We start from the raw sequence: 23,663 nt of genomic DNA, 5'->3' as shown, positions 1-23,663 counted from the left end.
TTTGCATCTGGACATAACGTAACTACTTTAGGGATTTCCACTGAGCCAGGAAAAGGCAGTTCTTCTAAGCTATACATTGTTGATACAAAAAGCTGGTATTAATACAGGCTGCTAGAAAGCCAACCGCACACATTATTCCAGTTCCAACCTCCTCGGTAGGGGTCACTAGTTTACTGAGAAAATGATATTTTGTGTGTGTGTAACTGAGCAAGTGAAAAATGTTAGAAATTGATAAAAACATATATTCATACTAACACATACTCTCTCACACACATATATTTGGGTGCCATTCAGTCAATATATGGCATCAGGTACCAGAGTAACACCAGAATAACTGTGATTATTTCCTTATTTGAAGGGATACATTGACACTCTCAGGGTAACCACTTTGTACACATGCTCACAGGAAGAGTATAATGACATACAAAACAGCACCAGGGGTACTGTTATTTCTCACTATAAACTGAAAGATGCTCTGGCTACCCACAGCTTATGAAGTACAATCCTGACTGCACTGTATATTCCAATATTAGTATACAGTCAATTTCATGCTTCTCTCAGATGGTTAAGAATTCTAATGTCATCTGTTAATAGGCACAAATACATCCAGCTCAATCTGAACACACAGAGGATTGTTTATAGTGCAAAACATTATTTTAAATACTAAGCTAAAGTACTTAATTTTGAACCTCTCTATTATTTTCTGAAAGAGCTGTGACATTGCATCAGAGGATAATGCCATGGAAAGGCTGGCGACTTAAAACCATGTAGAAATAATAGCCCTGTGACACAAAGTGATGATATAGTGCATTATTTCAACACTTCATACGCCATGAAGCCATTCTTTCAGTGCTTTCTAGGTCACTGATAACATAACAAAGCTCATCAGGTGCAATTTATCCATACTCTTGTTTTATAAATATATTCATACAGCACAAGTATGGACAATTCAAGTTAATATAAGATCTTATCTAACATGACACAGAAAGTGTTAGCTACCATGTTACTTTAACACTTTGTCATGAACCAGTTATTTCAGCATTTTCTGAGTTGCCAACCTGTCTCACACTTTAGAAGATAATCATTCCTTCCACAGGCCACTGCCTTCATTTTTCTTCTTCTTCAATAGTCGGCTAGAATCCACAGACAAAACCACACAGGAATTGCGATTCACTCATTTAAGATGAACTGATAAGGAGTAAGAGACGACAGGTGGACCTGATTGGAAAGGGTCAGAATTCCACAGATTCTGTGACACATTTACCATTTCAATGTTTTAATACACTTGTTTCTCATTTTTCCATTTTGTTTTTGTCTATGATTTTATTTCCAAAAGCCAGGAGAAGAGGTTTTGAACAACAGAGAAGCCCAAGAGTAAGAAAAAAGCAAATATCCATTTCTTTGCATCACACAGGAGACACTCCCAACTGATTAAAAAAAAAAAAAGCAAAACAAAACCATCTTTCTATCCCAGCATCATCTCCAAATTGTGCCAATAGTTAATTCTTGAATGGCTTCATTCAGTAAGCTACTGAATACCCTTAACTTCCACTGAAGTACATTAGAGTTGAAGGCACCCCAACAACTCACGGAAACTGCTCTGCAACAAGTATGTTTGCAGTCTAAGAGAAATCCTAAAACAGTTCAACTAAGAAAGTGATAGAAAATGAAAGTTTACTTCTTTTGACAGAAACAAATAACTACCTGCAAATCTAGACAATCTGCATGGAAATGACACAGCATAGCATTTTCTTGACAAGTATACAAGTCCTTAGGAAAAACAGGTAAAAAAGGGAAACTATCTGTCTGATAACAAGCTTACAACAATAAATACTAATTGACAACTGTATAATACCTGGCAAAAAGCCTGTAACATCCAGATTCTAGGTATTCCTAGCAGCCTGGATCAGTGGGGTAATCTTCATCCTTCTTAGTCACCTCCCTGAATTTTGGTATTAGTACAGATATAACTACATGTAGTGTTCTGCAATATGAAGTATGAAGAAGAAAGGAATCTTAGAGGGAATGATCAAAGTCACTTATCCATCTATGCTGACCAGATTGGGTCAGACTGGGGATGAGGGTGGAGGAAGACGTCACATTTAAGGACAGTAAAGTAGGTTGTTATTTTTTCCCCTGATCTACTATCCAGGGACATAAATATTAGTGGAAAGTTCTTTAAAAATCAGTTCCATAACTAGCTATATATGTGCTTCTATTATAGTAAGCAAAGCTGACTATTTACGCACAATGAAGCAGTGTCTTGCTTGCTGGACTGTATAAAAATGAAAGCTGAAAGATAAATCAGATGCTGGATAAACAAAATAGCAGGTCATATCATGTTTATCTTTGACATAAGAATGAAATGCATTTTCAGCAATGCAAACGCCAGAGTCAATTTCTGTCTTGGGCTTTTCACAACTTCAAAATATAGTCAGAGAGCAACTGGCTAAACAGAATCAGAAACCTTTGTGTCTTTTTCTTACAGTTGTTTGCCTGCTATCCTTTATTTCTAGGTATGTCTTTTTTTCCCTTCCTTTCTCCTCTTCAATTAGGAAGAGGGCCATACTCAGATAGTCATGTTTCATAATAATGAGCACAGCATGCTGTGTGCGTTGTGTGCGCACGTGCGCATGTGTGTATGTTGCATGAACGTGCCAGGCTCCAACAGCAGCAATATGCAAAAAGATAGTTTAGAGAACAGCTAAATGTTGATGTACCTGCATTAAAGTTCTAAACTATGTACTGTTGACATTCCTAATCCACTGATCTTCATAGAAAATAGCCTGAAGCCCCATTATTTTGTCTGTTAAAGTAAGGATGTTTCTGCTTATAACTGAACACTTTCTATTATTCATAAAGGGGACACATTCTCTCTAAGACATAAGGAAGCCAAATTTCCTGCTGTTGTAAGCGGGCATAATTGTTGATTTTAATGGAGTTGCACCTGTTTATATCAGCAGGGAACTTGTATCAAAAAATTAGGATACATGACAATGGACAAATGATACTGTTTCTGAAGGGTTTAAAATCTATACTAGGAAACTCCATGGTAGATTACTTTTGCTTACTACAGTCAACTCTTTCATATCCAGCAGCCCAAGGACTAGGAGGTTGCTGGATATTCAAATATTCTGGATAATAGAGAGGCATACCTCATAATGCATAACACTAAAGAAAAATAAGATTAGATAGTAAGAAACAAACAAAAATTTATGCAGAGTACTTTATTTACCAACAACAGTAGTAATGTGCACTGTAAACATATACCGTATGATGTATTTATTTGTATTTACTTTCACTATACTGTACTTATGGAAAAACCATAACACAAATTTACTGATAGTTAAAATTCCAGTTTTTGAGAGTTTCAGATGGTAGAATGCCAGATATGAAAGATTTTACTGTATAGTACTTATTCAGCGCTTATCTGTGACTTGTATGTGCATTCCATATCAGTGCTTTCTACCACAGCCTTCACTGCAGTATCCAGGTAGTCCTGTAATTGGTAAGATAACTTCAGTAAACAGAAATTTACAAATGACCCCCCAACCTACATGCTCAGCCAGCTGTGATTTGTGGATACCAATGTGGCTGCTGATCCTACTGAATTTGCTGTTATATGTATTTTTATCAGAAGTGTTTACCTGTCTAAAATGCTTATCAGACATACCTGGTAAGTCTAAACAAATACAATAAATTGTGAAGCTCCCCTTTCACTTATACAAATATTTCTTGCAATGATAGTGCCCTGTATTGTATCTCCATATAAGAATTGCCAAACACAAGTTAGGTGCCCGAGGTGAATACTGTGACCAAAGACAGCTTTGCATTATATCAAATGGGCAAAACGGTCAGTCTGCAATGACTATACAGGTTGAGCCTATCTTGCTCAGTACCCTCAGGACCTGACCGGTGCCAGGCGAGAGAATTTGCTGGACCATAAGAGATCAATGTTTTCTAGCACAGTACTAACACTTCCACTGCTTACTGGGCTCTTAGAAGTTGAATCTGTCTCATCTGGCATCCTCAGGACATGGCCAGTGCTGAAGGAGAGAGTTTGCTGGACCACAGGAAGTCCAACAATGTCTAGCACATTACCAGCACTACGACTGCTTATTGGGCTCTTAAAAGACCTTTAAGGGTAAATTAGAGCTACATAACAGCACAGAACACTGGGAGCCAGGACTACTGGCTGTAAGCAAACTTTATGGGACCACAGGAAACTTGCCCACACCCATGATAAGTGGTCATCCAGCTAACTAAAATCATGCTGGATGAGAGTGTTCTAGATTAGGGATGTTCAACCTGTACTAGATAATGTGATGTTTTTGCTAATGTCCAGCAGGACTAAACTGTAAATTATCAAACCCTGGTTACTCACTCTCAAATATACTTGCACTTACATGTACTAGCTGACAAATGAGGTTAACAATATGATATCAATAGTGTTTTAAAACTCGTTATTTATAACTGAACTAACAAAGTATGTTCTAAACACAGGTTAGATTTAGTGCACTTTCATTATGTTCACATGTCTACACTGGAAAAAAATTATCACTGTGGCTTCTAGCGCTCATCTGTGTTGGCACTCACATCAGAGAGACCAAGGACTGAATGGGCCTGGAGATTTAACAGCCCTAGAATTCTTAGTCAATAGGCACTAGTAATGGGCAATAAGGGAAACCGTGTGCTGCTCATGCGGTACCTGTTCTTTCTTACAGTAAAAAGAGAACTCCAGTCTCCTCAACTGTCAGTATGTCGCCTGCCATGAAAGCTAACAGCAAAAACATTAACAGCAAAAACATTAAAATATAATTTACAGTAGATCTATTTTAAACCATCTACATAGCTAAAATATTCATTGCCAGCATCTCTATTTCTGAGTGTGCTGCTTGCAAAAACCAAGATAGTGATTTAAAACATATGAGCCAGAACTCCCAGTTACACCAAGTCAACACTACCAACTTCAGCCATGTTATCGTGGGACTCACAATATTTCATTTTTTTAAAAGGTCCAGATCTTTATTCACTGGTTGGATGTAAATCTTCATTTTAAAATAAAATACATTTCTCGTCCTCATCTGTATGGAGAAAGGTCTGAAAATGGGAGCCCTAGTGCCACAGAACTCTGAAAGCTAATAAATACAATCCTACATATATTATTTTTTAAATCTCATGATTGTGTTTGTGATGGGTAAGGGATGTTTGAACACTTGATGCTGACAATACCATTAAGGCCCCTTTCCATTGTTTTGGCAGCGTAAAGAGTCCTTAAAATGGGCGCAAAAGGTATCAAGTTCAAGAACAGAAAATACTGCCTGTAGAGAATACAGAGTAATGACATGCCTTATTTTTTCAATTAGAATCTCCTATCTCAGTGAAATCTGATGTATAAACTGAAAATTGATTATATATCCTCTGGTACTTCCCAGAGATATGTGCTACTGAGAGTCCACACAATGCCTATCCCAGGGTATGACCAACAAATTTTTCATAAATAAATTTAGTAGCATTTGCTCACCCCTTCCCTAGGCTTAGAATTATTCAGAAACCATGTTAGTTTTAAATACATTTAAAGGATTTGACAAAATATACATGAAGAATTATTTGTATATGTATTTTGTGCTCTACAACTAGGTCAGAGACAAATATACAATAAATAACAGTACTTTTACTTCATAGAGGAAAACTCTATATGTTCAACTGAAAACAAGGGCTACAGTGAACTGTGCTTCAATTACTATTTTGTATTGTATTTCTAACATTTTTTCATTACTTGTGGGCCAACCATTTTCCATTAGCAGAGGCTGCCCTTAGAAGGCCATAAACATTTTCCTAGCAGTGAAGCAGTTACTTAGACAAAACTCACAATAGCATTATTGTTATTATCATTATTACCAATATGACAATACAGGTCCAGAGTTCTAAAAAGGCTCTTATCATAAATGAGCAGAGATCTACTTTCCTTTGTCCCCAAACTGAATATGGAATTTCCTTGTATTACACTAGTGGTTTCCAGTCTGTGGTCTGAGGATCCTGTCTAAGAGGTCCACAAAAGTTTATCGTTGCCCTAGACCAGTGGTTTTCAACATGAGGTCTGTGGACCCTAAAAAGCTGCAGACTATGTCCAAGATGTCAAAGGGCTCTGCTTCTCCATTTGAATTTTTTAGGGATCCACAAAGAAAAAAGGTTGAAAATCATTGTATTGTTTTAATAAAACAATATTAGGCTTCAGTATTTACATTTAAAGTGCATCCCCCTACCATATTCCAAATAATTCATACTGATATGACTTTCTATATAGTCAGCTGGGCTGTAGGGATTTTTAGAAATTACACATACACTACCTATGACTGATCTTAGTTCCCAATATGCTTTATGCTGTACAAACACAGGAAGTAAATACGCTCCTTCAAACACAGATGTTAAAAACTAAGAAGCATATGCAAGTAATGTAAACCTTAGTAAATGCCATGGTTAAGATTTGCTATAAGTTTCCTTGCTTTCATACACAGGTAACTACTGAGCTGAGATTTTCAATGTTTATACTCTGCTCAAAAGCAAATTTTTATATAAATTTTAAGAAAAATGCTTTATGCATTTTTGAATTATGAAAATAAACATTTTTTCCAATTTTAAATAATAACCTCATGTTTTAAGTTGTGGGCTGAAAAAAAGCAGCTCACACTCAACGGCTTATTTTTTTCATGAAATTTTACATGGAAATGTTCAATTAAAAGAGGCGACAAAATTCAGAGGTAAAAATACAAAAGTCATGAACATTTCAAAATATGCCACAGAACATGCAAGTGAAATCACACCAAACTTTAAAGCATCAAACCTGGATGTAGTGTTCGCTCACAGACAGCAGTACTGTGCTGCATAATAAAATACCTAAGCAAACGAGATGACCAAAGCATGCAAGGGCTTTTTCTCATTAGCCTACCCCTCCCTGCCAAATGGCCTACTGGAAAGATGAGAGGGCTGGTAACCTGCAACTCAGATCTAATCCCACTCTGACACAAAAACCTATAAAACCAAGGATGGAGATTTTAATAGGATAGCTTAAGAAAATGGCATTGCGTCATGTTGGGGAAATATTTTTTTCAAAGAATAGCTTCAGTGAAAGTTGGCAACCCTGAAACCCACTGAACAAAACTGTGTAATTCATGGAGTTAAAAAATTCTCTTGCATTAATTAGTAAGTCAAAAGCTTCACAAGACAGGCCTTTATCTCTGAAGCAGTTTTACTTAGTCGCCAAGCTGTAAGACTCACTCACCTTGTACGGCAGAACAAAACATTATTGCCTAGGTGCACAGATCCATAATATTGGGCAGTTTGCAGGCATGAACCACTTCTGCCCCAGAAACAAGGGGCTTCTGAGACTCACATGAGCTAGACCTCTCTAATTTGGGGTCACTGTGATTCACAATGCAGATCCTGAGTCTGTAAAAAAAATCCTAATTCCAAGGGATGAAAGCACTTAGTAGAGGTGACTGGAAGGAACTAGAGAGTATGGAGATCTACCAAGCATTGGTCTCACACTTTATGAGCAGATAAATGCTTCACCAGTCTGATCTGAAGAGGACTACAGAACAGGGGAGATAGCAGAGGTAGGAAAGACATGGGTGAAACTCCTGTCTTCTGGGTCTAGGTCAACCACAGAAAGGAGGAAGGCCACACAAACGAGATGCTGGTTTTCAAAAAGAGAAAGAAAGGGAGAAGATAGAACCCAAGAGGCTTTCTTGGCCCAGAGGACTTTCTTTGGCACTGCTACTCAAAGTGAAGGGGATCATAAGGACCTGAATAATGAAGAAACAACTCTTTGTGGGACTTAAATTGTTACTTGATGGTTCTAGATCCTCCCCAAAGAGTGCCATGTGGTCACAGGGAATGTTAGCAAGCAAGGTTTGTGCAACTGCCTCACCTAGTTCCTTCTGAAAAATGAGGAGATGCCTACTATAGCTCCTGGACTGTCTTGTTTATACTTCCAGTTGCAACCCTTGTTGCATAAAATGTCAAGCAGCAGAGGAACTAAAAGACTTGCATGGCATCTAACAGAATTATCCTAAATTCAAAGGGTAGGAGGTTTGGCCATTCTCTGAATGCTGCATATTGGCTTTCCAATCCATGGAGTCCATCAGCACAACAACCAGTTCTGTAAAGATAATGGACCTGTATGTGAGGGGAAAAAAATTAACATCCTCCACAGAAGAAGAGGACATTCGGTCTGAATCATCCAGAGTTACTAAGGCTATGTCTACACTACGAGACAAATTGGAATTTAAGGCAGTTAGCTTGATATTACAATGAGACTGTCTTCACCTTAAATACCATTAGCTTGATTTAGGGAGCACTAATATCAATATCACAATATCACTGGAACCGGCAGGGTATAGCGTCAAGTTCAAATTGAAAAGTTCGAAAAATGGCCAATGTGGAAGTACCACATTTTAAAATCAAATTTATTAGCCTCCAGATGTACCCTGTATGTACCCCACAACACCCCACAGTGCTCCGCTCTGTCTACTGCTCTCCAGATGCACAGGAATTAGGTAGCAGGAAGACCATGATTCTGGGGTCATGTTTGCATGAGAGGCTGAGAAGTGTCTTTTCTTTCTTTTTTATCAGTACTGTGAGCACATCTGCCCATTACAAATAGCCCCAACCCAGAGTTCGTGGTTCTGTCTCTTCCACTGCTAGCTGAGCACTTGGTATTTTTTTCTGTGCTGACTGGTACCAGCCACTGCCCCATCGAACAACATGGCAGCAAGGCTGCTGTGGGGGTCATACTTGTTTAAGAGGGTGAGAAACTTCTCAGCAGCTTACATTTATGCATGTTCCCCTCTCCATCTCCACAGGCGCCATGCACTCAGGATCTTTCCCAGGCTCAACCACATCACGTGGCTAAGCTCCCGACCCAATAAAAGGACATGCCTGCCATTCGGTGCTGACCATATTCCTACGAAGCACCATGTCCTGGCTTGCATGTGGTTAGGGCTCCAAAGGCAGGAAAGATTTTTGGGGCCTTTCTGCTGCAGGGTGGAAGTCTCCCGAATGGCTAAGATTTTCAGGGTGTTGCGGGCACCAGGGGAAGTCTCCCTCCGCGGCTAAGATTTTTGGGGCCTTTATGCTGCCAGAGGGAAGTTTCCCTTGGTGGCTATGAATTGTGGGGCCTGGCTGCTGCAGATGGAGAACAATTCAAGTGGCCTTGAGTCATAGACCCTGCACCTCAGAGTCAAAAAAGATTTCCAAAGACTATGTCAACTATCCATTCAACCTCCCAAATACCAAACGGCCCCACAATGGCAATGAAAATTGGCAACTCCCATCCTCCGTTTTGGCAATGTCTGTGTAGTGAAGAGCGAAGCCAGAAATCTTTTTTTTCCTCTAGCCTTTTCTATCCTCTTTCTTCTAACTTTGGACCCCTTCACACAGGGAAGAGTGGGTGGAGGGCTGGTTGAGCATACAGACTGTGCAAAGAAGCTGTATAATGGACTGGAAAGCCAAATACCCTCTCTCTCATCATATGACTTTTTTTTCAAAAAATTTACTATCTACTCTTTCTTCATGCTCTTCATTGCCCCGTACTATTTTCAGGGATCATATACCATCAAGGGATGGGGAACGGTCAGTAGAGGGCCAGCTGACTGCGCACAGAAGCCATATGGAGAACTGGGGACCCAAAAACCCTCCCCTTAGCAACTCTCTTTTTTCAAAAACTTACTTTAGTATCTACTCTTTCTTCATGATTTTCATTGTCCCTGTATTATTTTCAAGGATCAAATGTAATTACAGGAGGGAGGACAGTCAGTGGAGGGCCAGTTGAGATGCCACACACCTGCTGATTTTTATAAAATCTTTCATAATTCAGCTACAGATACAGTTTTGAAAAGGAATTCAGTTAGAGAAGAAAGATTTCTGTGCATTTGGTCATCTTTGTTGAGGCACTAGTTTTCCTTCCTTCCACCTGGAAAAATGGACTTTTGCATACTACGGGAGGGGAATGAGGGGAATGTAATGAAGAAAGATGATGTCAAATACCAGCAAAAATACCCAGAATGCTATGGGGATGAAGAAAAGAGAAGTTACTCACCGTAGTAACGGTGGTTCTTTGAGATGTGTTCCTGTGGGTGCTCCACAATAGGTGTCGGGCTCGCCCGGCGCTGCAGATCGGAATTCTTACAGCAGTTTCTCCTGGATCGCGCATGTGCCAGCACACGCCGCTCCCCTGCATGCCCCTGGCCACGTGTGCGATCCAGTCCCCGCCAGTTCCTTGACCAACCGCCTCGAATGCTCCTGAAAAACACTAGACAGAGATCCGAAGCGGGGAGGATGGGCAGGTGGTGGAGCACCCACGGGGACACATCTCGAAGAACCACCATTACTACGGTGAGTAACTTCTCTTTCTTCATCGAGTGTCCCCGTGGGTGCTCCACAATAGGTGACTACCCAGCAGTAACCCAAGAAAGGAGGTGGGTAATCGGTTTATGTGCAGCTTGCCCCCGAAAGGACTGCTGTCGACAGACGGGTATCCTCTTGGAATACCCGATGTAGGGCATAATGCTTGGCGAAGGTGTCGTAGGATGACCAGGTCGCCGCTCTACAGATGTCTTTCAAGGCGATGCCCTTGAAGAAGACTGTTGACGATGCCACCACCCTGGTGGAGTGAGCCCTAGGTGGGGCCAGCAAAGGAATCTTTCGAAGTTTGTAGCACATTTTTATACAGGACACAATGTGCTTTGAAATTCTCTGTGAAGAGAGGCCTTCCCCTTTTGACCTGGGAGCGAGAGACACTACAAGCCTGTCCGTTTGCCGGAAGGATTTAGTTATGTCTATGTAGAAGGCCAACGCCCTCCTCACGTCCAGGAGGTGTAGGCGTGCCTCTTTGCTGGAGCTGTGATGCTTTGGGTAAAACGAGGGTAAAACTATTGGTTCGTTAAGATGGAACTCTGAAGAAACTTTTGTAACAAAGGCTGGGTGCGGCCATAAGGTTACCACCTCCTTTGAGAATACTGTGCAGGGTGGCATTGCCATAACTGCTGCGAGCTCACTGACCCTGCGAGCTGACGTAATTGCAAGGAGGAAGGTTGTTTTTATCGTAAGGAGACGTAGGGGAACTGTGGCTAATGGTTCAAAAGGTGGACCCGTTAGCGTGCTGAGCACCAAGTGCAAGCTCCACGATGGTGGAAGCGGTTTCCGAGGGGGGTACAGGTTTACCAACACCTTCAAGAACCTGGTAACTATAGGATGGGCGAATACCGTGGGCCCCTCCTCCGTATGCCGAAAGGCTGATATAGCGGCGAGATGGACTTTTAGCGAGGATAAGGAAAGCCCGCCCCTCTTGAGGTCCAATAAGTATTCTAGTATTATCGGTATAGGAACGTCAAGGGGAGCTAACTACTTGGTGGAACACCAGGCTGTGAATCGAGTCCACTTCTGCTTGTAAGTCTTCCTGGTGGAGGTCCTTCGGCTACTTTCCAGGACTTGTTGTACTCCCTCCGTACATGTGCTTTCTAAGAAGCTGAGCCATGGATTAGCCATGCTTGTAGGCGCAGGTGAACTATGGACCCCTGAGCCTGCGTGAGTAGGTCCAGAGCCACCAGTAGAGGGAGCGGTGGGCGGTCCGACATGCGCAGAAGCAAGGGAAACCATTGCTGCCGATCCCACATTGGGACTACTAGTATCATGCGAGCTCTCTCCCTTCTGGCTTTCTGCAAGACCTTGTGGATAAGCGCTGTGTGGGGGAACACGTAAAGTAGGGGGCCATTCCATGAAATCATGAATGCATCCCCCAGGGACCCCCGCCCCACTCCTGCCCTGGAGCAGTACTGGGGACACTTCTTGTTGTGCTGGGTGGCAAACAGATCGATCTGGGGAAACCCCCCTGTATGAAAGATCGGTCGTAGCAGATCGGAGCAGATCTGCCACTCGTGCGTGAGTGCGAAGCACCTGCTCAGCTGATCTGCTTTCACGTTGTGAGTGCCCGGCAAGTACGAGGCTTTCAACGTTATGTTGTTGGCGATGCACCAGTTCCACAGTCGAACTGCTTCCGCACATAGGGCACGGGATCAGGCTCCTCCTTGTCGATTTATGTAAAACATAGTGGAGGTATTGTCTGTATTGATCCCAACTACTTTGCCATATATGTGGTCTCGAAAATGTTTGCAGGTGTTGAACACTGCTCTGAGCTCCAGTATGTTTATGTGCAGTGTCTGTTCCGCAAGGGACCATAGCCCTTGTGTCACCTTGTCGCCGATGTGCGCTCCCCATCCTATGTGGGAGGCGTCGGTAGTAAGAAAAATAGAAATTTGTGGTTGGTGAAAAGGCACCCCTGCTAGCAGGTTCTTGGGGTTTACCCACCACGCCAGGGATCTGCGCACCTCTGTCGTGGGCGACACCACCCTGTGGACAGTGTGGGAAGCCAGTTTGTAGACGCTTGCCAGCCAATGCTGCAGGCTTCGCATGTGCAGTCTGGCATTTTGTACCACAAACGTCGCTGCCGCCATATGGCCCAGCAGCTGTAAGCACGTTAAGACCGGCACTGTGGGACTGTATGTGATGACTTGCACCAGCGAACTGATGGCGCTGAAGCGGGCATCGGGTAGGTACACCCTTGCTGTGATAGAGTTTATGCGTGCCCCTATGAACTCTATGTCTTGTGTGGGGTCGGTCTTTGACTTCACGAGGTTGATGACCAGGCCCAGTGAAGAAAACGTGTCCGCTGTGACACGGATCATGCGTAGGACCTCTGCCTTCGAGGCCCCTTTCAGTAGGCAGTCGTCCAGGTATGGGAATATAAACACCCCGTGTCTGTGCAGGTAGGCTGACACCACTGCCAGGGTTTTGGTAAAGACTCTGGGGGCCGAGGAGAGGCCGAATGGAAGAACCCTGTACTGGAAGTGTTCCTTGCCGACCATAAAGCGGAGGAAGTGCCTGTGTGCTGGGTGGATCGTGATATGAAAGTAAGCATCTTGTAAGTCGAGGGCTGCAAACCAATCTCCATCGTCCAGTGCCGTGAGTACGGAGGTGACTGTAATCATCCGAAAACGCTGCTTGCGTAAGTAGCGGTTGAGGCCCCGAAGATCTAAGATGGGACTCCAGCCTCCTGTTTTCTTCTCTGTGAGGAAGTAGCGTGAATAAAAACCTTTCCCCTGGAATTGTTCCGGCACTCTTTCCACCGCCCCTATGAACATAAGGTGGTCCGCCTCCTGCTCGAGCCTCACCTCTTGGGTAGCGTCCCGGAGGTGAGGCCTGGAAGGAGGCTTCATCGGTAGGAGCGACTGGAAGGGGATCACGTAACCCGTGGCTATGATCTCCAGCACCCATTTGTCTGCGGTGATCTTTTGCCATTGGGAGTGAAACGATCTGAGGCGATGATGGAACATGAGATGAGAGTGGCATTGCGCGATGCTAGTGATAGTGCAGCCCTCGACATGCCCGTCAAACTTGTTGCCTTTGGGCCTGTCCCGAGGGAGTATGGCTTTGTTGAGAACGTTGTCTGGGAGTTCTGTACTGTTGCTGTTGTTGATGTTGCCCTTGGTCGTAGCCCCGTTGATTCTGCGCACGCTGTGGTTGGTACGGGTAACGTCTTTGCTGAGGGTAATATTTTTTCTTCCTATATGGAGGAGTATAAATACCCAGGGTTCTAAGTGTAGCTCTCAAGTCCTTACTAGAGTGGAGGACCGAGTCGGTTGAGTCTGAAAACAACTTTTGCGTGTCAAAGGGAAGATCCACGATCTTCTCCTGTAGGTCCCTTGGGATACCCAATGTCTGGAGCCAAGATTCTCTACGCATGACCACTGCTGTAGCCGTTGAGCATGCCACCATATCTGCCACATCCAGGGCGATCTGGACTCCCGTTCTCGAAGCTGCATAGCCCTCTTGCACAATTGCCTTTAACACCAGCTTCTTATCTTCCGGAAGTGAATCCATGAGAGAAGTAAGCTTGGAGTAATTATCAAAATTATGGTTCGCTAGGTGTGCCGCATAATTTGTCACTCTCAGTAGCAGGGTAGAAGAGGAATATACCTTCCTGCCAAACATCTCTAGCTTCTTGGCATCTTTGTCTGATCCCTGCGATTTGTACTGAGAAGTCTTTGACCTCTGCTGGGACGACTCGACCACCAAAGAATTTTGTTGTGGGTGACTGAAGAGGAACTCCATGCCCTTTGCCGGGACGAAGTACTTCTTATCCGCTCTCTTGTTCATAGGCGGGGCGGAGGCCGGAGTCTGCCATATGGTGGTGGCTGACTCCATAATGGCTTCGTCCAGCGGGATAGCAATTTTGGATGAAGCCGGGGGTCTCAAATTTCAGGAGTTTGTGATGTTTCTCCTGCACTTCTGTCGTTTGAATGCCTTGCGTGAAAGCCACCCTTTTAAACAGCTCCTGGAACTGTTTGAGGTCATCCAGGGGAGCAACATCCTCAGGGGCCATGGCCTCATCTGGGGAGGATGAGGAGGAACCACTAGGATAAACCTCCCTCGAACTCTCAGGTTCCTGCGGCCGATGATACACCTGCTCGCTGGAGGATTGCGAAGGAAAGTCTCGGGGTTCTAAAATTAACTCCCCTTGAGATAACTGTTTCCATCCCCAATCGAGAGTGCCCCCGGGGGTATTGGACGGCCAGGGGGGACTTGGCCCTGGGCATAGGCCTGCGGTGTCTGTGTCCAGCATGATAAGAACGATCGTGGCAGCATGGGCACGGGTCCGGGGATGGAGACCTGGACCACTCTCGGGGTGTGTACCCCCGATGTCTGGGAGAGCGAGACCTCCGCGATGACACAGCGGTGAAACAGGTTTGTGGTAGTACTCCAGGGGATCCAATCCCAGAAAGGGTGAAGGTGGCCCAAGCCATGGTGACATTGGTTGGAGGAATGGAGAAGGAGGTTCTGGACAGGCCGGTGGAGACCCAGGCCTTCTGGGTGGTGTGTGTAGCACAGGGGGAGGGCTTGTTGTCAGTAGCAGCGCAGCCCTGTCCGGAGAAGGGCTGCGGTGCTGGGTTTTTGTTCTTGCCTTTCCCCTCCCCTGCAGGGCTGGCACCGCCCCCTCCCGCGCCGGGGATCTCGGCTCCGCTGTCGGCGCTGCGCTCAGCCCGCTCAGCTGCGGTGCCGCACGGGTAATGTCCTCCGGTGCCTGCAGGCTCCGTGCCTGTTGGCCCTGCACCGTTGGTGCCGCGGGGCGGTGCCGCTGGTTCCGGCGCTAGCCTGGCCGACGCTCTAGGCGCTGCATGTGCCGGCTGTTTTGTAACCGGAGGCTCAGCCTCTGCCACGTGCGCTGCCGCACTGCCGCTTGCCTGAGTATGCAGCTGGGGGCTGTGTGCTCCGCCCGTCCCACTCGCTGAAACCACCAGCAAGGATCGAGCTGGGGAGAGCTTCCTCCGTTTCTGCACCAAGGGGGTCAAAGAAGCTGCCTTCCTCTTGTGGAACCCAGAGGACCCTTCTGGTTGAGGCCTCTCCGGCAAGTCCGGCTGGAGGGCCTTGTCAAACAAGAGCATTTTAAGACGCATTTCTCTGTCTTTCCTGGCCCTGGGTGTGAGCTTAGCACAGTGGGAACACTTCTGGGTAACGTGTGATTCCCCCAGGCATCAGATACATTCACTGTGCCCATCGGAGGCCGGCATAACTTCACGGCAAGACTCACACTTTTTAAAACCTGAAGAGGCCATCGTGGTGAGTCTTTTACTGTTAATAGGGTACTTAGCACTTAACCCGTGCCCGTTTACCCGAATCGCGGACACCAGCCTGCAGGGTAGCGGGCGGCCTACTGGCCTTACGTCCACTCTTCTTCTCCGCTCCTCTCTCTCTTTTTATTATATATATATATTTTTTGTTGATATTCTCTTTGTCCTCCCTTTTTTTTTTTTTTTTTTAACCGGAAGAAACCAACAATTTACACGTAGAAACACTATCTAATCTGACTCTGGCTGTAGCCTGAGCGGATTCCGTCTGCAGCCGATGGCGGTTGAGAAGGAACTGGCGGGGACCGGATCGCGCACGTGGCCGGGGGTGCGCAGGGGAGTGGCACGCACTGGCACATGCGCGATCCAGGAGAAACTGCTGGAAGAATTCTGATCTGCGGCGCCAGGCGAGCCCAACACCTATTGTGGAGCACCCACGGGGACACTCGATGAAGAACTGTAGGATACGTTCCCACAATGCACTGCTGATTGAGTGTGGCAGCAATAAGTGGACTTTGTGAGAAGCACGTTGGGGAGGTGAGGATAGTCAAATTCGAATTTATAAAATCCAGCATTATGAGATTGATATTAATAAATTTGAATTTATCTCATAGTGCAGACGGAGCCTAAGTATCTTTTCGCTATGGATCAGGAGATAAAGGTGCATCGGATCATAAATTTTCTGTTGTCCTTGTTCACAGTTCGGAACTGACTATAAAGGAAAGGGAACCTGATATTTAGGAGCATCCATATTTAGGCACTCCTGAAGACTAAGCCAAGGTAGAAATGCTGAAGAGGAAGAAAGACAAGCTCAGAGGAATGAAGTCAGGCTCTCTCACTGAGCAAAAGAACTTCTGTAATGGTATCTAAGGGGACATGAAGACGCATGCCACTCATGGGGCATGACAACAAATATGAGCGGAACCTGGTACACTTTCTCATATTTCATTCATTCTAATTTTAACAATCTCATACAAAAATGCCCTTTGCTTCATCTATTCAACCACCTCACACATCTTGCTATGAGAAAGTTTTACCTGGAATTTAGACCAAATTCCTCTTCTCTTATTTTTATGTCATTGCTCCAGTTGTACCCCACTGTAATTAAACCACATAACTTCTCTCCCTTTTTGGTATTTATACTCCCAGAGGCTTTACATTAGCATGGTGTGACAGGATTCAGAGTCCTGCTAGTATTCCAAGGAGTGAACTTGCTGCATGAACCTGGTGCAGGATTACAAGGCAAAACAGCAAATTAGAATGGGGAGAGGAGGAGGAACAATACGGCTTTCAGAAGGTCTGCAGGAAACTATGGAAACTGAAGCTTGAAAATAAGTCAGAAAGGCCCTTTTTTTTTTTAAAGGTGTAGAACTCTACCTGAAGTTGTTATTGTGGTGGGCTGCTAGGTTTGTTTTCTTGCTTTCTTTTTTAATTTCTGTTAAACAATTGTTCCCTTTTTTCCTGGTCATAAGTAATACATCCTAAAAACCCACAGAATAAAATCTTGAGGAAAAAGTGTGTCAGATAAAGACTTTTTCTTTCTCGGCTGAAGTAGTTGATTCAACAGTGTCTGCAAAGACAATTCCAAACACCACTTAAGATCATTTCGGCCCTTGAATGTGCAGTATTAAGTTCTTAGACACAGGATTCTAGCCTATTGCATGCTAAAGCTGAAGTAAATTCAGCAGTTGTGTAAACAGTGCTATAAACTAGCACTGATTTGCCATCCAGCTGGTGTTCACAATATATACAAATTACACCCACCTGGTATTCCTTGAAGGCAAAATTCAGCTCTGGCATCAATGGGAAGCACATGAATTGGTGCCCTGAATGAATCAAAACTTTAGAGGGTGGGGCATGGTGTGGGTTTAAATTAAAGCAGGGCAAATATTTTGATCACTCTCTGAATGATGGATTGGTACAAGTTTCTTTAGTTAGCCAGTTATAACAACGCCCAGTACACCGTATTGTGCTCCAAATACACAATCCCTATTAGCATTTACATCACAGCTGAATTTAACCCAGTGATTTTGATATGAGCTGCATCGGCAAATACAGAGTCAATTTTGTTGAATGCATCCTGGTATTACAGTTTTCTTGTTCCTGTGCATTTTCCCTTGTATTTTAGCAACAATACTGAATTGTACAGGGCGAGAAAATTAGTATTATGCGGTTTACATATGTCTGAGATTAGAGCAAACATCACCACGGTCTTTGGGCAGTAGTTCCACTACACTTTATTTTTACCACATAAAAATCTGCTGGAAAAAAAGAGTAGTTATACCTGTATTTCAGTAGGACTTTATGCTGAAATATTTCTTAGAAACACTCCAGTTGGAATAAAGATGTCAAATTTATGTATCTTCTGAAAAAAGAATACTGTTTTGTGAGTAATTTGGGTCACATTTTATTACATTAAATACCCACCATGTATATGTAAATAATATGTGCATGCTTAGTATACTAAAACGTACACAGTAAAACCACTGTAAATGCATGTGTGTGTACGCACAGGCAAACATGAACAAAACCAAAAAATCCCCCATTAAAATAACTGAAAGAAGGCCATTTTCAAAAGCAGACATGCAAATGCCACATTTTTAAAAAAAGAATTGTATTGTGGAAGAGCCTAGTAGACCTAAACAAAATTGCCACCCTACCTTGCTAGGCAATGTATGAGCAAAGTAAGATAGTCCCTGTTTAAATTTACAAACCAAAAAGTGGGAAGGGAAACTCAGTCCCAGAGAGGTGAAATAACTTGCTGGAAAACCATAGAGCAGGTGAATGACAGAAGAGGAAGAATTCCAGTATTCTGACTTCTGGCCCTGTTTCTTTACACTAAACTACGCTCCCTTTGATTGTTCAAAATTGCATTTAAACACTTATTTTTACACATGTAAATGTCAAATTTTATCTTAAAATGTGAGATCTCAAAATCCTTTGAAGCTGCTTTTTTTGAATTTTTTAGCAGACAATACATGGTCAGACAAGGAAGAAGAAAGAGAAACATGCCATTTGCTGCTAAATTCACTTGTGCCCGCTGTTGGGATGTCATCATGGGTCACGCAATAACTACTTTCCTTCCCCATCCCTTCAGATTCAGGAATGCTGTAATTACAGGGGACTATCAGTTCTCATTAAAAAAGTTTCTAGCCCTCATGACTGACAAAAGTTAAAGGGCACCCAAAACACTCAAACTCACATGCAGGGGCGGCAGGTAATGTAGGCAAGGGAACGCAGAGCCTTCCTCACACAACCTACACTCGCTGGTGACAAGGGGAGGTTGGAGCAGTGACATAGAATCCCAGCTCCCTGGGAGGGCTAGGGCCTTGGCATGGCAGCCTGGCTGCCCACAAAGTCTGGGGCTGCAGTGGGGCAGCCCAGCTCCTTGGACACCCAGGAGGTCTGGGGCTGTGGCAGTATGGCACATAAGTTAAACAGTCCCCATAAGCTTTTAAATAGGAATTTAATTAAGCTTCAGGACCAGGGAAGTGAGGGGGATTGTTTACATGCAAGCTCTCAGTTATGGCTAAATTCACAAAGGGACTTTGCAATGCTGGGCATCACATTACCTACTTTTGAGGCGCCTGTGAGGGGATGTATTAACCCTACGATGGTATGGCAAAAGTTAACCCTGCTCACTTAATTGAGAAGCCACCTCCTCCCACCCACCCACGCCAAGCTCTGCTGGGTACTCTCCAGCTGGAGGCCAGGTATAAAGGCCTGCAAAGCAGCCCAGTCTGGGCTGACTGCTGATGGACCAAGGTATGCCACACTAGCTCCTGATGAGCCACCTGCACACCAGGATGCCAATGCCAGCCAAGGGGAGACTGATGTAGATGCTGCTGGGAGACAGAGAACCCGGAGCTCGAAAGACCTGTGCAGTCAGGAAGTGACCCAGGGGAGTTTTGTGGGGAAAGGTAGCTTTACCGGAACAGCTTCATGAGTTTCAGAAGGAGCCCCAGCAAACTGGTGGCAGGCAACCCCACCACCAACAGGGCCCTGGGTTGGGACCCAGTGGAGAGGACGGGGCCAGGTCTCCCTACCCTGACCAGCACTGCCTCCTGAGTTGGTGAACCTGCACTCTGTTGTTATAGATTCTGGCTGCTAGGCCACACTGCCATGTGAGACAAGGGCATTGACACCCTGTGAGAAGGGATGTTGTTGTTGACTTGGGTGCTAGACTGTACTGCCCTGAGAAGGAGAGTGTTGTTGTTGAGTCTGACCATTAGATCACATTGATGTGAGACTGAGGGGCTTTGCTGGGGATTCTGGCTACCCAGCCACATTTGTCTTGGTAGGTAGGAATATGGGGGAATGACCTAGACTACTGAGTCACATTGTGTTGAGCCCAACTGTGGGGCCATAGAGTATGTGGTCCCTCTCTGAAGGAGGGTGGGCATATCAGCCCTGTGAGGGCACCCTGCTGCCTAGTGGAATTCAGAAACGTGAACTAAGTGCCCAGACTCCCTGTGCAATATGTGGTAAGACCTAAGTGCCTGTGGATGGGATTCACAAAAGCCAGAATGTTGAATAGGGAGTCAGCTAGACTAGGTAGTTGGCTCCCTGAGAAGGGTGCAGTTACTCACAGCGAGTTAGTCTAGGTCAGAAGGCACCATCAAACTCTGCTTTGTGTTTTCAGCCATGAGCCCTCTCCTGGAATTAAGTAGCAACACAATTTGTTTTTGCAAGAAAATTCTTTAAAGAAAGAGAAGAGGGTAGTGCCCTCTGCTCCCATAACCTGTAGCCTCATGGGTGAGGCAGTCACCCAGAAATGGGGCTCAGCTTTCCTCTTTGGCCAGTATGAACTTAAGCCTGAGCAAGGCACCAAACTGCTGGGTGGTGTCAGGAGTTAGGTGATTACATGCACACTCAGACACTGACATTTGGGCAACGTGAGGAACTGTAGTGCAGCCAGTGTAAAGCAGTAACTGAGTGGGGCTTTTGGGAATGCCACTGGCAGCTAAATGTTGAACATAGCAATCTAAAATGGCAGATGCCTAAGTCTTCTTGTGAATCTAGCTGCATTAGGCACCACATAGGTACAGCACTCAGTATGTAACCTGTCAAGCTGAGGTCCCTCCCACGGAAAGCTATCTGAGATGCAATACCTCAGCACATAGAGGTCAGTTAAGATAACAATATTGCTCCAGTTCTGCAGCCCCTCTGACAGACTTATGTGGATGCAAATTCACTGCTAAAATTATGAGAGTAACACAGCTAACTCTCTTTTTGTAATGTATTTCTCATTTTAAGGGAGATGCATTTTAGGGAAGTTTCGAGTATTTAATATTTTTGCACTTGGAATGCCCTTGATTGTTTACTGCATTGGCCACTGTAGAGAACCCTTCAGCCATTAATTAAGTGCAGTTCATTTCTTGAATCAAAATCAAATAAAAAGTGGATCATGCATTTTAAGCTTTTCCTAAGAATATCACAAGCTATACAAAGCAGCAGGGACACCTAATATTTGAGGCAAAGTGATTGAAGAACATTGTCTCAAAATCACACACATCCTGAAAATTCAGATAGTGCAGCCCGTAGATTGGCAATGAAATGGTTAACAGACATATGCTGTATAATTAGGAGATGCATTAATGATTATGAATAGTAAATGACTTGGTGCAAGGAAAAAAATCCAGTCAAAAGGGACATGCACCTCTCTTGCACATTTATTAGTAACTGTATATAACTAGAGAATTCTGTTATTAAGAATCCTCCATTATTGGTGTAAATACTTCCAAGGGTACACCAAATTGTAATCTTTCATACGACATCCATCAAACCAGGCTGGAGATTTTGACAAACATTAAACACAGTAAGGAGGCAATTATGTATGCATGATTTAATCTGCAACTAATTAATATGCAAATTTATTCATATGTTAGTTACTAAATTAAAAATGCAAAGAAGCCCTTATGGTGATTCTCAAAATTTTGCACAAACAGAACATTTAAAATGTAAGAAAAATGAAGTTTTTTAGAAACCTGGAACATACTTTTAGTCTTTTGGAAACCTGTTGCATGGAGATGGTTCAAAAATATTTGCTTAAATACTGTAGAATGATAAAAGGTGTTTTAATTTCATGTCAGAATCGAGCTGAAGAAAGGGTTAGAACACAATTTGTTTGATAATTATTGCACATCTTCGAAGACTTTGAGAGAATCATATTTATCCTAACTACTAGAGCCTGCAAAGCATTTCAGCATTGTCAGAAATTGGTCATTTTGCAACATTTGTATTCATGCAGAATACATGTCTATTTTCATACAAATGACTATGGTGGCATTTTCAGACCTGGCGTAGAAAACGATCTGGTGGCCAGTCAGCAGACACACAGGCCCACTCTCCTTAATAACAACAATTTAGCTAATTCACATTTTGGAAGCTGCTTTCTACAAACATAGAAAACAAAATGAGTGAGGGAACCCATGGAGTGGAAATTGTCTTTAATTCATTTCCAGGTGTATCTTCAAGAAAAAGAAAAAAAACAAAAACAAAAGAGGCATTTTAAATAATGTATATTGAATCCTTGAAGCTCTGGCTTTGGAATCATCTACTGTCTTTATAGGGTCTTTCTTTGCAACGTTATGCCACTTTCTATTTTCTTAAAAATATGCTAGAAAACCCAGCAATGTGCCTAGACTCCCTTCTGGTCATCTTTCCAGTGAAAAGTTCAGTTACAATATACACTGTGTATGTTGTACTGGCAGTATGCTGGAACAACTAAAGTACCCCAAAGAAACGAGGTATGGCTCGGCAGCATGAGAAAGTACAGTAAGTGCTTTGAGGCTGTTTCCTGGGCACTGAACTCTTGCTCATGTTTAAAAAATAAAAAAAAAACTAATCATGTTCATTATAACCCAGTGTAAGGGTTGTGGGGGAGGAGGTTGGCCATTGGCCGCTACTCTAGTCACAGTCTGATTTTGTTTCCCCGGCTTCCTTTAACCCACTTTGGCCATGTCTACACATGCCCCAAACTTCGAAATGGCCATGCAAATGGCCATTTCGAAGTTTACTAATGAAGCACTGAAATGCATATTCAGCGCTTCATTAGCATGCGGGCGGCAGCAGCGCTTCGAAATTGATGCGCCTTGCCACCGCGCGGCGCGTCCAGACGGGGCTCCTTTTCGAAAGGAAGCCACCTACTTCGAAGTCCCCTTATTCCCATGAGCTCATGGGAATAAGGGGACTTCGAAATAGGCGGGGCCCTTTCGAAAAGGAGCCCCGTCTGGACGCGCCACGCGGCAGCAAGTCGCATCAATTTCGAAGCACTGCTGCCTCCCGCATGCTAATGAAGCGCTGAATATGCATTTCAGCGCTTCATTAGTAAACTTCAAAATGGCCATTTGCATGGCCATTTCGAAGTTTGGGGCACGTGTAGACGTAGCCTTTGATGCCAAGCTGGCTGCAGCCTGCCCATTCTAGTTCATGCATGTCGGCGAAAAAACCCACTATCCTGCTGTGCAACTCTAAGTAATCTGTTTTAATATTAGTACCTCAGGGTGTACTGTAAGAATCAGCTGCCCCCAAAGGACAGATGCTCCAGGGGAAGGAGGGGGAAGAGGTCCTCTGCCCAGTTTTTTTTGAATAAAGGATGGTGGGTATGAGGCAGAGTCTTCAAGGTGTAGACAAGGGGCAGTGCATGGGGGAACAAGGATGGGGTGAACCTCAGTGGTTACTATAGGTCAGACACAGCCCATGCAAACCAACTCACTAAAACATAAGACATTAATATGACAGTACATGCCCTAATTTGTATTACTTTGGGTTATATGTAATCTGTATTTTCTTTGTGTTCTTATATAAATGTCTGATGTTGGGTCTCTATTTTGTGCTTTTAATAACTAGAACTTTAAAACCACATTTTCCTTCTGTGGTTTCATTTCTGTAATGCATAATGGGACAGTTCTCAGGGAAGAGGCTCTTAAAGACTAAACTTTCCAATCTAAGAGCAAGGCAGGGAAAAAGATCTCGATT

The 23,663-nt window shown here is 43.9% G+C and overlaps 1 protein-coding gene across 7 annotated transcripts in view; it reads right to left on the bottom strand.

Moving 5' to 3' along the window:
* The window catches only part of TCF4 (transcription factor 4), a 353,182-nt gene that overhangs the window by 106,080 nt on the left and 223,439 nt on the right, over positions 1–23,663 (bottom strand). The window lies entirely within an intron of this gene.

This window comes from Carettochelys insculpta, chromosome 5 (assembly GCF_033958435.1).
Source record: "Carettochelys insculpta isolate YL-2023 chromosome 5, ASM3395843v1, whole genome shotgun sequence".
Lineage (NCBI taxonomy): Eukaryota > Metazoa > Chordata > Testudines > Carettochelyidae > Carettochelys > Carettochelys insculpta.
Note: the sequence above shows the minus strand (reverse complement) of the source record. Positions and strands in the feature narration are given on the sequence as shown.